The following is a 14,332-nucleotide window of genomic DNA, read 5'->3' as shown; positions in this document are numbered from 1 at the left end:
GTGGTCTGGCGGCAGGAGCCCAGTCTCCTGGCTGAGTGTGGCATCTGTGGTGGGTTTGTTCGCACTTACCAAAGGGCATCTGAAATTAATGTGGGCAGTGATTAAGGAGCAGAGAGGTGTTTTCGCTCCTCGAGGGCTTCAGTGAAACACCCATAACATTTAGGGCGCACTGACATTTAAATGTCAATTAACAAGTCCCCGCTCTGCTTGGCCGGCCCCTAGCTCCTTGGATGCACGCTGCCCTCCTGCCTGCCTCGCCAGCCCCACCGGGAGCTGCTGCATGAGGATGACAAGGCAGCCACAGTAGGGGTGGGCGGGGTCTGAATGGGCTGAGGTGCTGTGAGGGCATTCCAGGCGTGGGGGACAGCAGGATGGTGCCAGCTGGGGGCAGGGATGGGCAGGGAGTTGGCTGCAGCCTGTGTGTGAAGGGGGCTCGTGGGAGGCAAAGACTTGAGGCATCATTCACCTCCTCCTCCTCTTGCCCCGGTCCCTTCAGGGCAGTGCCTAAAGGTCACCCGTGTGCTCATCCCCCAAGTGCAAAGTCTCTGCCTCTGTGGCTAATCACCCCCCACCTAGCCTGGGGCTTTTGAGGCTGGAGTCCCTGTCTGGTTGATCCCTCTACTGCCCATGAGGCTTCAAGACCCAATGCCTGGCACACGGTTGAGACACAAGAGTAAGCCATTGAATTCAATGCAACACTTATTTACCGAGTTGCCACCATGTGGCAGGCCATCTCCTAGGAACCGAGGCCGAAAATGATTAGGACTCAGCCCTGACCCCAAAGAGTGTGCTATGGCTTCAAAGACAAACAGGAAGGGCCAACGCTAGGATGGATGGAAGGAAAGAGGAGAGACGGCTGGCTCAGCAGGGATCACAGGGAGGGTTTCCTGGGGGAGCTCACAGAAAGCTGACACCCAAAGAATAAAGGGGTGTTTGCAAGCAGATCAGAGGCAGGGGGAATTCTAGGCAGAGGGCCCAGCACAAGGCAGGGTGAGCCCAGGAGTGCTCCGTGATGGGATGAAAGAGGGGACAGAGACAGGGACACAACAGCTGCATTACGAAATTCACCCCCAGGGACCATGTGGCTGCATGGGGCTCTGCCACCAGCACATGAGCTCTGTGAGCACAGGGACCTCGTCTGTCTTGTTTGTTACTGTATTTCCAGTGGCAGGAAGAACACTTGAAGCATAGCAGGTGTTTGATAAACAGTAGTCGAACGAATAAATAAATGTTCTCTTCTCTGGTCTCCCTTCCCTTGTCCGGTTCCCAAAGCACACGGGGTCCCTAAAGGTGCACTTATTTTGCAAGAGTCCTTCTTAAAGCCTGGCATCCATGGGCACCCCATTCCCTCATCCCAGCATGCCATCTCCCAGCCCCCGAGCTCCCGTGTCTGAGAACGACACGCTCCATTTTCTCCAAAAAGTCCTTTCAATAAGCACAAATTTGCATTTAAAGTTTCCTGGAATTGCAGTTCAGAGAAATCTGTCTCCCTGAGCCCAGGTTCTTAGCTGAAGCTGGAGAATGAAACAGCAAGTAGGACGTCTGCCTGGTGTGGGTAGACACCCTGAAGTAACACATGGGACCAGGTCTAGTCCTGTGACTCCCTGCTGACCTCAGAGCATCCCCATCCTCCGTCCACCACTCTCACCCCATCTTGGTTCGAAGTCCCCAGAGTGCTGTGCTGCTCTCCACTTCTGCTGGGGCACAGTTTACACCGCCCGACCATGCGGGCCCCATGGTACAAGGAACGAGTCTAGAGATTGTTCTGACTGAGCCATCCGCTGCTCAGTTTACCAGGATCCCACCCCAGTGGCTGCCACGGATGGAACGACACGGAGTGGTAGGCTGAGCCTGCTGGGCACACTCCTCGTCCCACATTCACTTTTGATGGCCCAACATCACCTGCTCATGGGCAGGGCTCCCTCGCCTGTCCCTCCCTGACACCTAGCACTCAGCCTGGGATTTCTAAGGCCAGGGGATCTGCACTCATTGGCAGAAGTGATGCCGCAAAAGTTTTCCTCTGTCTCGCTTTTTTATATCTCATCTGGGGATGGGGAAGCCTGTGCACACAGTTTAGAAGAGGATGTTTTATGATTTGGGATGAAAGGTTCCCACCCGAACATATCCCAGACCACCAGCACCACACACACACACACACACACACACACACACACACAGTCCACAGCCACACCCACCCCCCTCCACTGCCACATCACCCTGTGAACACATCAAGGAGTGGATGTGGGACAAAGCTCTGCTGACCTTTAGCAGCAGTTGTCAAAACGAGGAGCCCACACCCCACGGTACCCAAGTGGTCATCACAGATGCAGGAGGAAACCATTTGACCTTCTAGGAATACTTTTCTTTCAATTTTATCATTTTTAATTTCTGTGATTGTGTACGCTTCCTAAGGCACATCGGATGTTTAAACAGAAGCCAATGCTAAGAATGCATTACCAACTATACTCGTGTTCTGGGGTGTCCAAATGTTGTAGCTCCATCTTTTTGTATTATCCGATCCCTGCTCAGGTGCCCTCGACATGACCCCAAAGGTCCTGGAGGGTAAACTGGGGACAAGGACATTTATTTGAACAGCATCTTTCCTGGGATAGCTCTTTGGGTCTTTCCAGAGATGAAGTGTGTGGGAGCAGGAGAAAGTGCTAGGGTGTGGCGCTGGCCGTGGTGCTGAAGCAGCATTGTGTCCAGGATGCATTGTTAGGGGCACAGATAAAAATTCAGATTCCTGGGTTCGCCCTACCCTCCCAGGCTTATTGATCTGCACTCTCTTCAGAGATGTGGCCTGTGAGTCTGTACCTTTGAAAGCACCTCAAATAACTTCCCAATCCAGGCAAGGGCACTGCTGAGCTGGGACAGCATTTGCTCCTCAGCCTGGGGGCAGGGGTGCCTGTCCCAGCTCACCTGCATGTGGTTAGTGATTACCTTTTATTTTGTGAGACTTGTTTCCTGTTTGTGCAAACAGACACATCAAACAAACAGATCGTTTATATTCAGATTGCTGATGTCTCATTCCTTAGAAAAAGCACCAAGTTTCATTCATTCATTCAATAAATGTTTTCAGCAGTTTACACTTATTACCATTTTGTTTTTATTTGAAAGATACAAAAACGGAGGCCCAGAGAGACTTAGAGATTTGTTTCTGACTTAGCTTGTAAGAAATAGATTCAGGAACTCAGACCAAATTACCCAACTTCAAACCCTGTGCCCTTTTAATTTTATTTCAGGACATTTGAACGAACCGGTGAGGAGATCGGAGCTTGGTGTGTGGAGAACGTTGTGCCCCCTTCTTCTGCTCCCTTTCTCGCCCCTGCCCCCTGGTGCAGGCTGCAGAGGAAATTAACATTCAGGGCACATTCTGCTCCCTTCTGATCCCCATAGTGAGAACAGCCTCTGCCTGCCAATTAGTGACGTTTGGATCTTTATTAGAGATGGGGACAGCACGTTCCACTTATGCAAATGTCCTTGTCTGAGAGCAGCCTTGGGCCAGTGCACAGCCCCCAGCCCCCAGCCCCCAGCCGAGCCCCCAAGGAGGTGACTTGGCACCGCCAACGCTGCTTGAATCAATACCTGCTTATTAGGCCTTGTCCGAGGTGCTGCAGGAGGAAGCACTCGATCTGCCTAAAGAACCTAGAGTCCACGGAGCCTGGGCCAGGGAAGGGGAAGAACTCACAAAGGCCCTCTGCTCTTGTAGAAGTACACCTTCTATGTGTGACCCAAAGAAGTAGGCAAGAAATGGGAATTAACCTTTGGTAAGTACCTCTTATGTGCCGGGCACTGCTAAGCACTTTGTATACACGATCCCCTTCCAATCTGGGGATCATGTATGGGAAGCAGCATGCTATTTGTTTCAAGGCCTGTGTTTTCAGTAGTGACATTGAGGCTTGCAACCCGGATCCTGCCACTTTGTCCCTGTGAGACCTGGTGACCTCAGATTCTTCCTCTGTGAAATGGGAGGAAAGGATGTCTGTCTCCTAGGATTGTTGGGAGGAGTAATAAGTAATGTGTTCAAACCCCAGTGCCTCGTCTCCATGGGGCACAGTGCAGTGTTAAGATGCCCAGTGCGGAGGGCAATGGACAAATGCTGGATGCGTGTTGGCCACGATGGACCACAATGTACGGATGAGGATGGAGACTGAAGGGCACAGTGTGGGAGGAACCCTGTCCTCTTCTCGTTCCTGAGCTAGCTGTACTATTATGTATTTTTTATTTATGTTTTTAAAGGGAAAAGTTGTATTGAACTGAATGTCTGAGATTAAGTAATCGGCCCAAGTTCACACAATGACCAGAGGGAGTAAGACAGGCTTGGGGACTACCCTGCTCTCCCTACACACCCTGCTGGCCCATGGCCTCAGGACGCAGATCGGCAGTGGTTCGGAGACATCACAGTCCCCACGGACGTGTGGACCAGCATTGGTGTCCAGGAGATGACCCATGATGGAAACTTGGAGCAAAGCAAACAAGGCAGGGGAGGGGGGGGATGGAGGGTACAGGTCCCTGACTGTCAGGGGCAACGCTGTTAATGAGAGTGGAGCACCATGAAATTAATGACCTACCCAAAGCACCTGAGAAACTGAGTGGGTTATTAAAATGCAAATTCATAAAGCAGGAGAAGACGGGAAACAAAGAATCGGGAGGAAGGAAGCTACGCGGAGTGCGGGCAGCGGAAGTCTGCGGCGAGGCGCGGGGGTCCGGAAGAGGGTCTGGCCTGGGATTCCGGAGGCAGGGCCTGGGGCTTGGGAGGTGGGGATAGCTGTCATCTAGGAGAGCGGGGGACACAGATGCCTAAGTCCCAGCTATGGCACAGAACGGTACACACAGGTGAGAGGCAGTGGTTCCCCACAGGGGGAATTTTGCCCCTGAGAAGGTCCGAGAGTATCTGGAGGCTTGTTTGTCCCATCTAGGGGGAGACGGTTCTGCCACATGAAAGAATTATTCGGTCCCAAATGCCTAAAGTGTCACCATGGTCTAAGGGACGACCGAGAAGCAGGACGGGAGGCGAGGACGTTGGGGGTCAGACCACACGTCAGCTGGGACGTCAGGAGGAAAAGGGGTCAGAGAAAGAGACTAAGTGACTGGTCAGAACAGGAGTGCAGGAGGCCAGGCAGGAGCCAGCAGGGGACCCACACCCCGGAGCTCGGACGGAAGGTTGGGAGGACTCATGAAGGAAGCAAAGGTCAAGGAGCAATAGGGAAGGACGGGAGGAGCAGAGCCAGGGAGAAAGGCCGTGGGTGAGGAGCGGTCCTGCTCCGAGGGTGGGTGAGAGCAAGCGCGGATGTGGGTCCGGGGATGGGTTCTGGACAGAACTTTGAACGAAGTCAAGGGGTTGGGGTGCTTCAGTGCCAGGGGCCAGCAATGGATCTAGGACTTCCACCCCAGACCCGAGTCAGGAGCAGATGGCTGACAGCAGGGGTGGGGGGAGCCCTGAGGGGAGGAAGAGGCCCCCAGTACCCGAGGGAGCGCTCTCAGGAGGCCAGGGCCTGACCAGGAGGCTCCAAGCAGGAAAATGCAAACCAGCTAGAAAAACAACGGAGGCGACTCTAAACTTCCTGTTCCTGCCATAAAACACTTCCCACTGCGGCCCTCCAAGAGGCTCATTGAAGAGCTGCCCTGCCCCCAGCCTGCATCCTCTGGCAAAGGACAAGGTTTGCAGCCAGGGCCAGGGTGATCCCCGAGTGTCGAGCACGGGCTATGAAGTCAGACCCATGAAGGTCCAAATCCCTGCTCCGCCACCTTCTACGTGTGTGACCTGCGACAGGTCGCTGCTCCTCTCTGAACCTCAGTTTCTCATCTCTAAAATGGGAATGGTGGAGATTACTCGTGTAGATCACCTAAACTGCAGAGGATTTGAGCTGTTATAATTGGAATGCGATTCCCTCGCTGGTGTTTCTGAACATGTTGGTGCATATTTGTTGCACCAGAATCATTCATTCATTCAGCAAACATTTCCCGGGCATCTAGAATGTCCCAGACACTATGCGGCTCTCATCCTCCTCCCCAAACACTAAAATTACGCAAAGGAGCAGAGACTGATTTCTGTTCTGTATTTACTGCTCTCCTGAGGTTTGAAGGGTTATCTTTTTACTTAAAGTTCATGAACTCCCTCCTTAGGCTTAAGTACGCTCCATAAGATCCCCAATACGTGGCCTTGGCTTTCATGCTTCTAGTGATGACCAGCTCACCACCTCCGGAGGCAGCTGCCTCCTCTCACAGTCCACACTGACGACAATAAAGTTCATGCCTGTGCTGAGCTAAAATCTTCCTGGTCCTGGCTCTTTCTCTGATGCCGCCTAGACGTGTTTATTTCCTCTCCACATTGCATCCCATCCAGAATTCTCAGGGGCTGGGGTATTCCCCCTCGGCCTCCTCTTCCAGTGGGTCTGGACAGATTTTCAACCCCGAACTATTGACTGCCCTTGCCCGGTATGGGCCTCTGTGCACCCCTTTCCTCTCAAGGGGGAAAGCTTCCCAGTGCCGCCTCCCTGGACCCTTTCCCAAGATAACTAACCGTCATGGATGGGGACACGGGGACAGGGAAGCCAAGGTCCCCTGCTTTTCCGCAGGGCTTTGCTCTGTTCTGCTCCACTGCTCTGCAGTGTGCGCGTGGTCGTGTGGGGTCCGGTCAACCCAACGTGGTTTTCCGCCCTCCCAGTAATGGGCCGAGTGACGTCAGGAAAGTCACTTTGTCTCTCTGAACTTCTGCTTTCTATCAAATTAACAAACAATACATTCCCTTATAAGATCACTGGGAAAATCAAAGGAGATAAGTCTCTTACACCACGCCTGGCATGTATCGGGTATGATAGCTGCTGTAGTCTTAGTATTATTCACACGATAATAGTCTTAACTATGACTGGCATTACAGACATGGAAGAATGAGAATCTCATCTTTTATTTTGGTGCTTTTCCCCTTTGAGGATGCATACCAGTTTCCCTTCCCTCCCCCTCCCCTCCCCCTCCCCTCCCCCTCCCTCCCAGCTCTCCTCCTCTCCCCTCCCCCCCTCCCAGCTCTCCCCGGTCCCAATGTCCCCACAGTTTCCTAAGAGGGCTGGAGTCTGGGACGGCAGACCTACAGATGTCATGTCTTGCTCTCATCCTGCTCTCCAAAATCTTATCAAATATTAAAAGCTGTGAAATAGGAGGCAGGTTTTTAATCATTTTAATCACAGCATTCCTCAGCCCGTTCAAAAGGGCTCGGAGGAATCGATTCAGAAGTGGTAATTATCCTGCGGCCCCGTGCCAGGCTGCGGGTCAGCGCTGGAGCTACTGACAGATGGCGGGCCCTGGGGAGGGCTCCTCCCAGGGGGGGGCACCGAGCAGGACATGCCTCATGGGAGGCAATAAGCTGAAGTCAGCCCAGGTGAGGCATCAGGCTTTAAATGTCCACCGAAATCAGTTGAAAAATCAACTTACTTTCATTACGTTCTCCTTACGCGCCAGGTGCGTTTAGCCTCCTCTGACGCTCACAGCACCAGGGAGGTGTCCTCGTTACCCTGACGTAGCAGTGAGAAAACCGAGGCTAAACACGTCTAGTGTCCCAAGGCCCATCAGAAAATGCCACAGCTCTGTCCAGCTCAGAAGCCTGCACTGTGACCTCTGGGCCTCTGTCACTCTGGGGTTCAGGGGCTGCTGCAAAGAAGTCCACGGGGCTGCCACCCTAGATGCGCTGGCCCCTTTGACCGGCCCCCACCATCTGTCCAGTCCGCTCCCTCCCCCTCCCCTCCCCCCATCGGGCTATCTTATGCGCCCTGGCTGACTGTCCTCCGCTGACCCCTGGGATGTATCCACGCATTCCCGAGCCGCAGTGAGCACCCACCCTTTCTGACAGCCTGTGCATTACAGCCCAGCTGTCGCTGTCCTCGCCCCTCTCGCTCAGGGCAACCCCGACCCCTTCACCCCCATGCTGCATACTCCAGGGAGCAGCTTCCTCCTGCCCTCAAACACGTTCCCTCTGGCCTTTGCACGTGCTTTCCCTGGAACAGCTCCTCTGTCTCACCCTCCGGGTCTCCGCTGAAGCCCCAGTTCCTTCTGCAGAGATGCTGACTCCTCGCTGGGTGTTTCCCCCAGTTGTTACTGCTCTGGTTTTTCCTCCCCCGCTAAACAGCCAGCCCTTTGTTGGGATGGGCTGTTTGCAACGTCGGGACGCCTTTGGCTGGCTGAGCGAGTTACCTGAACAGACTTAACAGGGGGCATGACTGGAGGCTTAGGGAACAGGGCAGACTCCTTAGCTCTGGGCCGTGTGAAACATGCACGTGGGAGAAGTTGGCCATTTGCATACAAAAGACAGAGCACTATTCTTCAACATCATGAGAAAATATGTCTTCCATCAGTTTCTTTGAAAAATGCTTCCCTCTTTATCCATCTTTCATTGCCCTGCATTTAATAGAGATGTGAATACAGAGAACTGTGTCTCCACTCTAAGACAAATAGCACCCCACGCAAGGTAATAAATGACATGACGACCCAAGTAGTCTACTTGTCGAGAAGATGAAAGGGGGTGGGGCAGCAAGGGAGTGCGGGGCTGAGAATGGAGCCACACAGAGCCTGTCCCAAGGGCCAGCTGCTTCAGCCCCGGGCTCTTGTTGCCCAGGGGGATGTGACCAGATCTCCTGACTTTTCAGAAGAAGCTGGAAACAGACTGAGCATAATGTGCAAACTTTTCAGAGTTGCCTCAATTACACACACACACACACACACACACACACACAGGCCCACAATCGCGTGCACATAAAAACGAAATAAACAAGCCGAATAAAACATCTGCTAAGAAGGTTGGTTCCTGGGTCGCAGCCCCGGCGTACGCTTTCCTGCGGAGTCGAGGAAGGCTCCTTGCCGGTGGACCCCAGCGGGACCCCCGCAGCCCACCCGCCGCCTAGGTGGCGTCCACCCAGAACGCTCCCTTCTTACGCTCACAGCACGTTCTTGAGGCTTCAGCAAATCCCAGCACCAGCGGAGAAATATTTATAACCCAACGGGCAGCACTTAGAAGATCGGGCGCACGCGAGCGCCCAAATCACTGGCCATTGTTCCCGCCTCCTCCTGCACAGCATCCTGTGCTCCGCGCCTCGGCCGTTCATCCGTCGCCCTTGGTTCTCACCCCGAGTGGCACATGCTGTTGACTGGAACAGAAGGAGTAATTTCCAGACTCGGCCTCTGGAACAGCCCCTGGGGGGCGGGCACTGCTGACTGGCCTGTGGCCCGTGTGGGGTGCACAGCGCTTTATGTTGACTGACTCAGCCCACCCCTGAGATGAAACCCCCGTACCCCCAGTTACCCATGAGGCTCGGAGAAGCTCACCTATCCAACCACAATCAGCACTCTGACTATTAATGTTGGCTGTCTGTTGAAGGATCACTGTATCCCAGGTACTGTGCCAGCACTCTGCATATACTATCTCATTTAAGCCTCATAACCCTTCTAGGTATTTGGGGAGGGAAGAGGGCACGGGGCCTTGGCAGCAGCACGGCTATTTTACAGAGGATTCAATGGGGCAGAGAGGTTAAGCCCAAGGTCACAGAGCTAATCAGCAGTGGTGCAGAGAAGGCAGCAGGAGGTCAGGCCCAGCCTCAGCTCAGGCATCATCCTCTTACCCCAGCCGCAGGGCCTGGGAGTCCCTTCCAGTCTGGCTGGGCAAAGAACAGTGGTTTGCAGAAAATGCAGTTACTACACAGCTTCCGTAGATGGTCTCTGGGTACGCTAGTGCTTGTATTGTGCACCTGCTGTGGTGCTGGCCTGTGCTGGCAGTTGGGGGGGGGACGCCCTCACGTGTTCCCGTTTCTGTTGAACAAACAGGCCCAGAGCTTGCTCCCAGGAGATGCTCCAGCCGCTCAAACGCACATCCTTGGCTGTGCTCTCCAGGTCCATGAGTTCTCCAGGGTAACTTCTTTTATAAATTAAATTTTTTTCACTTAAATAATAATAATGGAATAATCCATTTAATAATCCACATCATTTGTTTTAATCACCTCCTCACAGTCTGTGCCTGGAGTCTTCACACCGCATCCCAGGGACCAAAGCAATGCCCAACCTGGTTTTGTATGGCCGATGAGCCAAGGATGACTTTTACAGTGTTAAGTCTGGGGAGGCATAAAAGAAGAAGGATATTTCATGACATGAGAATTTAAGAAATTCCAGTTTCAGTGTCCACTAAAGCTTCATGGGACCACAGCAGGGCTGGCTGGTTGGCACATTGTCTCACTGCTTTTGCAATAAGACAGCAATAAGAGTTGAGTCATTGCAACAGAGCCCAACATACTTCCTCTTTGGCCCTGGACAGAATTAGGTCACCGATTTTTGCACCAAGCAATGGGACTTTAGTGTTGTTGACATAAGAAACGTCCAAACCTGTAGAGAATTCTTATGAGTTTATTTGAGCCCAACTGACGACAATTGCTGGGAAACAAAACCTCCGTGGATTGAGAAAATAGCAGTTTTATCATTGATTTTATTCGTCAGAATCAAAGGCGAAGACGGAAGAGGTGACGTGGAACCCACTGGTGATAGATTAGGGGGGCGGGAGGGAGCAACATGGGGACATTTCTGGGGTTAGACAGAGTAAACAGAGAGACAGACTTCTACATCCGTGTGTGTAGAATAGTTAACCACGAACACTTGCAGCTCGCAGAGATGACGTGCGAGACAATAAGATAACAATGAGGGGTTCTATGGCGGCCTGTTCTGGTGAGATGTTGTGCCCTGCCTGACAGGTCCGGGAGAAAGGAGATCACTCCGACACTCCAAAGGTATGTTATCACAGATGCGAAAAGACAATAGACCGGCTTAGTTAAGGCAAAGATTGACCTTTGGCGAGGAAGATACTGGCCTAGGACGTGACCACCCGCCATGACTCACTTTTAGTTAGAGAACTTTCATTTCAGACCATCCTGGGTGGTTGCTTCAGGTCTCTGAGTTTGGGAGGTCCCCAGGCAGGCCTCCCCTGAGCTTGTCAGGGTTCGTGTGTGGCCCCTTTTTCATCCACATTGTCCATGTCTGCATCTGGACTTCCGGCTGAGTGGGGTACCCTGGTGACTGATTTTGGCTTTTACCTTTATTGTCATGAGCTAATGATAAAAAAGCAAGTAGAGAAGGACATCAGTGTTCAGAGCGTCTGCATGTGAACAAATATCATTTTCTAGTCGTTCCAGACGAGGGAGACCTGAGCCACCACAGCATCAGGTGGACAGGCAGGTCCGAGTGACGCGTGGAGACGCCAGCCCTTCGCCAGAGATGCTCTGCAAACAGCAAATCATCTTCCAGCCACACCACGTCACCTTAAACTAATGGTGTTCATTCGAAGTTTATTAGGATTGCAGGCTTCTTTGTGTTGAATGTGGAAACTCTTCCTGTTTTATAACTATAAGAGCTCTAAGCATAAGGATTTTATACCTAGCTTTATGTATGCATATGCTCGGTAACATTTTAATAAAAATAATTTAGGTCAAGCCCTGGCCGGTTTTGCTCAGTGGTTAGAGCATCGGCCTGCGGTCCGGAGAGACCCGGGTTCGGTTCCCGCTAAGGGCACATACTTCGGTTGCAGTTTGTCCCCGGCCCTGGTTGGTCGTGCGGGTGGCAGCCACTCGATGTGTCCCTTCACGTCGATGTTTCTCTCTCTCTGTCTCTTCCTCTCTCTCCCTCCCACTCTATCTGTACAAAAAATGGAAAAATGTCCTCGGGTGAGGATAAAATAATAATAATAATAATAATAATTTAGGTCAACATCTACGGAAATTTTTCCCTATTAAAAGGGCATATGTTATTCAAATTTAAGGCGGAGGAATGGATGCAAGAAAAATCAATTACAGTCCTGGCCAACGTGGCTCGGTTGGTTGGGCATTGTACTGCACATCGAAAGGTTGCGGGTTCGATTCCCGGTCAGGGCACATGCCTGGGTTGTGCAAGAGGCAGCGGATCAATGTTTCCCTCTCACATCCACGTTTCTCTCTCTCTCCTTCTCCTTCTATCTCTCTCTAAATATCAATAACTTCTTTTAAATAAAGAAAAATCAATTACATTGTATCTTTAAATCCATGTAAACTGTCTCAGTCACCACCTGCCACCTGGCAGAAAATTCCACCTCAGTTATTTGGGGAGGTTCCCACCTCAGTTTGAGGGGAGAGGGGATTGTTAAATAAGAGACCAAAGCTTCAGCTGGAACCGGGTCCTCATGTCCGGGTGGTGACCGGTTCTGAATGTTGCTCTCGGGTCGACATCGCCTCTCTGTGTGCTGATGCCCCGGCTGCCAGGCTCTGAAAACGGCCTCCACTTGCCCTTCTTTATGCCCATGCAGCCCTCTTCCCCTTCAGCCCTTCTCCTCCGGGCTAAGTGAGCCTTTAGCAGCATCCCACGTGCTTGGCGTTCCTGCGTGGGGCAGGGTGATGGCGTGGGAGAGGGCCGCTAACAGAAGCTGGGCTTTTGTCGTGAGCACGGCAGTGAGTCCTCACAGGAGTCCCTCACGCACGTTTGTCCTTCCACAGTGCTGGCTTTATCGGGGGAGACTCCCCAGTAAGCCAGGAGAGTCCCGCAGGTTACACACAGCGAGGGGAGCTTCTACGACAGAAGCGAGCATCCCCGAAATCCCAGTCACTGGCGGCGTCCGCAGGTGGAGGGGCGGGCGCCGGCCTCGAGCCAGGTGCTGCCGAGGCAGCAGGTGTCTGTGGAGTGGAAATCTGCAGGGATCCGGTGTGACCGTGGTACAGCCACGCTCGAGCGTGGGTGTCAGTTCTCCGGTCTTACGGCTCACCAGGGTGGGAGGTCCACTCACATCGGTGTCCAGATGGAGTTCTGACACGAGTGTCCAGACTTGTGGTTTTGGGCATTCTGGGCCCCTCCTGAGAGCGCCCCCCTCACACCCCGTTACCTCAGTGTCCACAGCACCTGACATAACTGCCGTGGCGGACAGCGATCCGTATTGGATCGTGGGAGGTGTCCAAAACGGCCACACTGCTCATCCCGTCTTTCTTCTTTTTTTTATCCTCACCTGAGGACATTTTTCCATTTTTTGTTCAGACAGAGCGGGAGGGAGAGAGAGGAAGAGGGAGAGAGAGAAACATCGATGTGAAAGGAACACATCGAGTGGCTGCCACCCGCACGACCGACCAGGGCCGGGGACAAACTGCAACTGAGATACATGCCCTTAGCAGGAACCGAACCCGGGCCTCTCTGTACCGCAGGCCGACGCTCCAGCCGCTGAGCCAAACCGGCTAGGGCCCGTCTTTCTTCTTAATACTTCACTTTATGGTACAGAAAACGTTGCTGACTTTTACCGCAAAGCGTTACCCAGGCACTGAAGTCAGAGAGCGAATGGGATCTGTCAGTCCCCTCGGAGTTCCCCGTGGTGTCCCTTAGTGTCGCTGCATAACAGATCACTCCAAATGTCACGCCTTAAAACAATGTTTAAAACTCCTGTATTGTGTTCACAAGTCTGCAGTGTGAGGGCTGTGCGGAGATGGCTTGTCCCTGTCCCAGCAGAGAGGTGCTGAGGTCAGCTGAGAGCTTCCGGGGGCCGGTTCCTCTGCACACAGCTTCTCCATCGGCTCCCCTTGGGCCCCAGAGATGGTGACTCGGAGCAGCCAGGCTGCTGACGCGGTAGCCAAAGCCTTCAGGGCCAGTACTCCAGCAAGTAAGGCAGCCCCTTTTATGATCCAGCCTCAGAAGTCACATAGTGTCACCTCCATCACACCCTGTTGGCTGGTGTTGTCACAGAAGCCCACCCCGTTCCATCGCCTCCACCTCTCCATGGAGACGTGGCAGGTTCTCAGAGAGCAGGTGGGAGCTCTCATCGCAAGCAGCTTTGGGAAACAACCCGTCACAGTGATGTTAGCACAGGTGGACTTATCCTGACACCTTCTCCCCTGCCGTACTCACTGCCTGGGGAGTGACTTCAGCTCCCCAAATCCCGGCCCCTCCCCTGAAGTGGGCTCAGAGGGCTGTAACCTCAGGCCAGTGCTCTGGTCATGAAATGGGATAATATGTACGCAGTAAGCCAGGCACCTGGCGCACAGTACACACCTGAGAAATGTCAGCTCCCTTCTGTCTTCCCCGACTTCACCTCGGTCAACCTGGACGGACTGAAAGTGGCATTCTTCTTAGCTACCACCTCGGACGTATTTTCCCTCAGAAAATCCTGTGCGAAGTCATAGATTTACAGGTCACGCGTAGTCAAACATTGGCCTTTTCAAGGTAGACCCTTGTTTCAAAGCTGCTGGCTATAGGAAGGAACCCAGCAGGGGTCGTTTTGCCAACCCTGGGTCTGTGGGTGAGGGGAATCCGGACCTCCCCCTGCGGGGCTGACTGAAGGAGGGCCACCATATGTCTCTCC

General features: G+C 53.0%; 1 protein-coding gene across 5 annotated transcripts in view; it reads left to right on the top strand.

Moving 5' to 3' along the window:
- The window catches only part of KCNIP1 (potassium voltage-gated channel interacting protein 1), a 256,568-nt gene that overhangs the window by 127,903 nt on the left and 114,333 nt on the right, over positions 1 to 14,332 (top strand). The gene's annotated exons all lie outside the window — the stretch shown is intronic.

Source organism: Molossus molossus, unplaced genomic scaffold (genome assembly GCF_014108415.1).
Source record: "Molossus molossus isolate mMolMol1 unplaced genomic scaffold, mMolMol1.p scaffold_m16_p_4, whole genome shotgun sequence".
NCBI lineage: Eukaryota > Metazoa > Chordata > Mammalia > Chiroptera > Molossidae > Molossus > Molossus molossus.
Note: the sequence above shows the minus strand (reverse complement) of the source record. Positions and strands in the feature narration are given on the sequence as shown.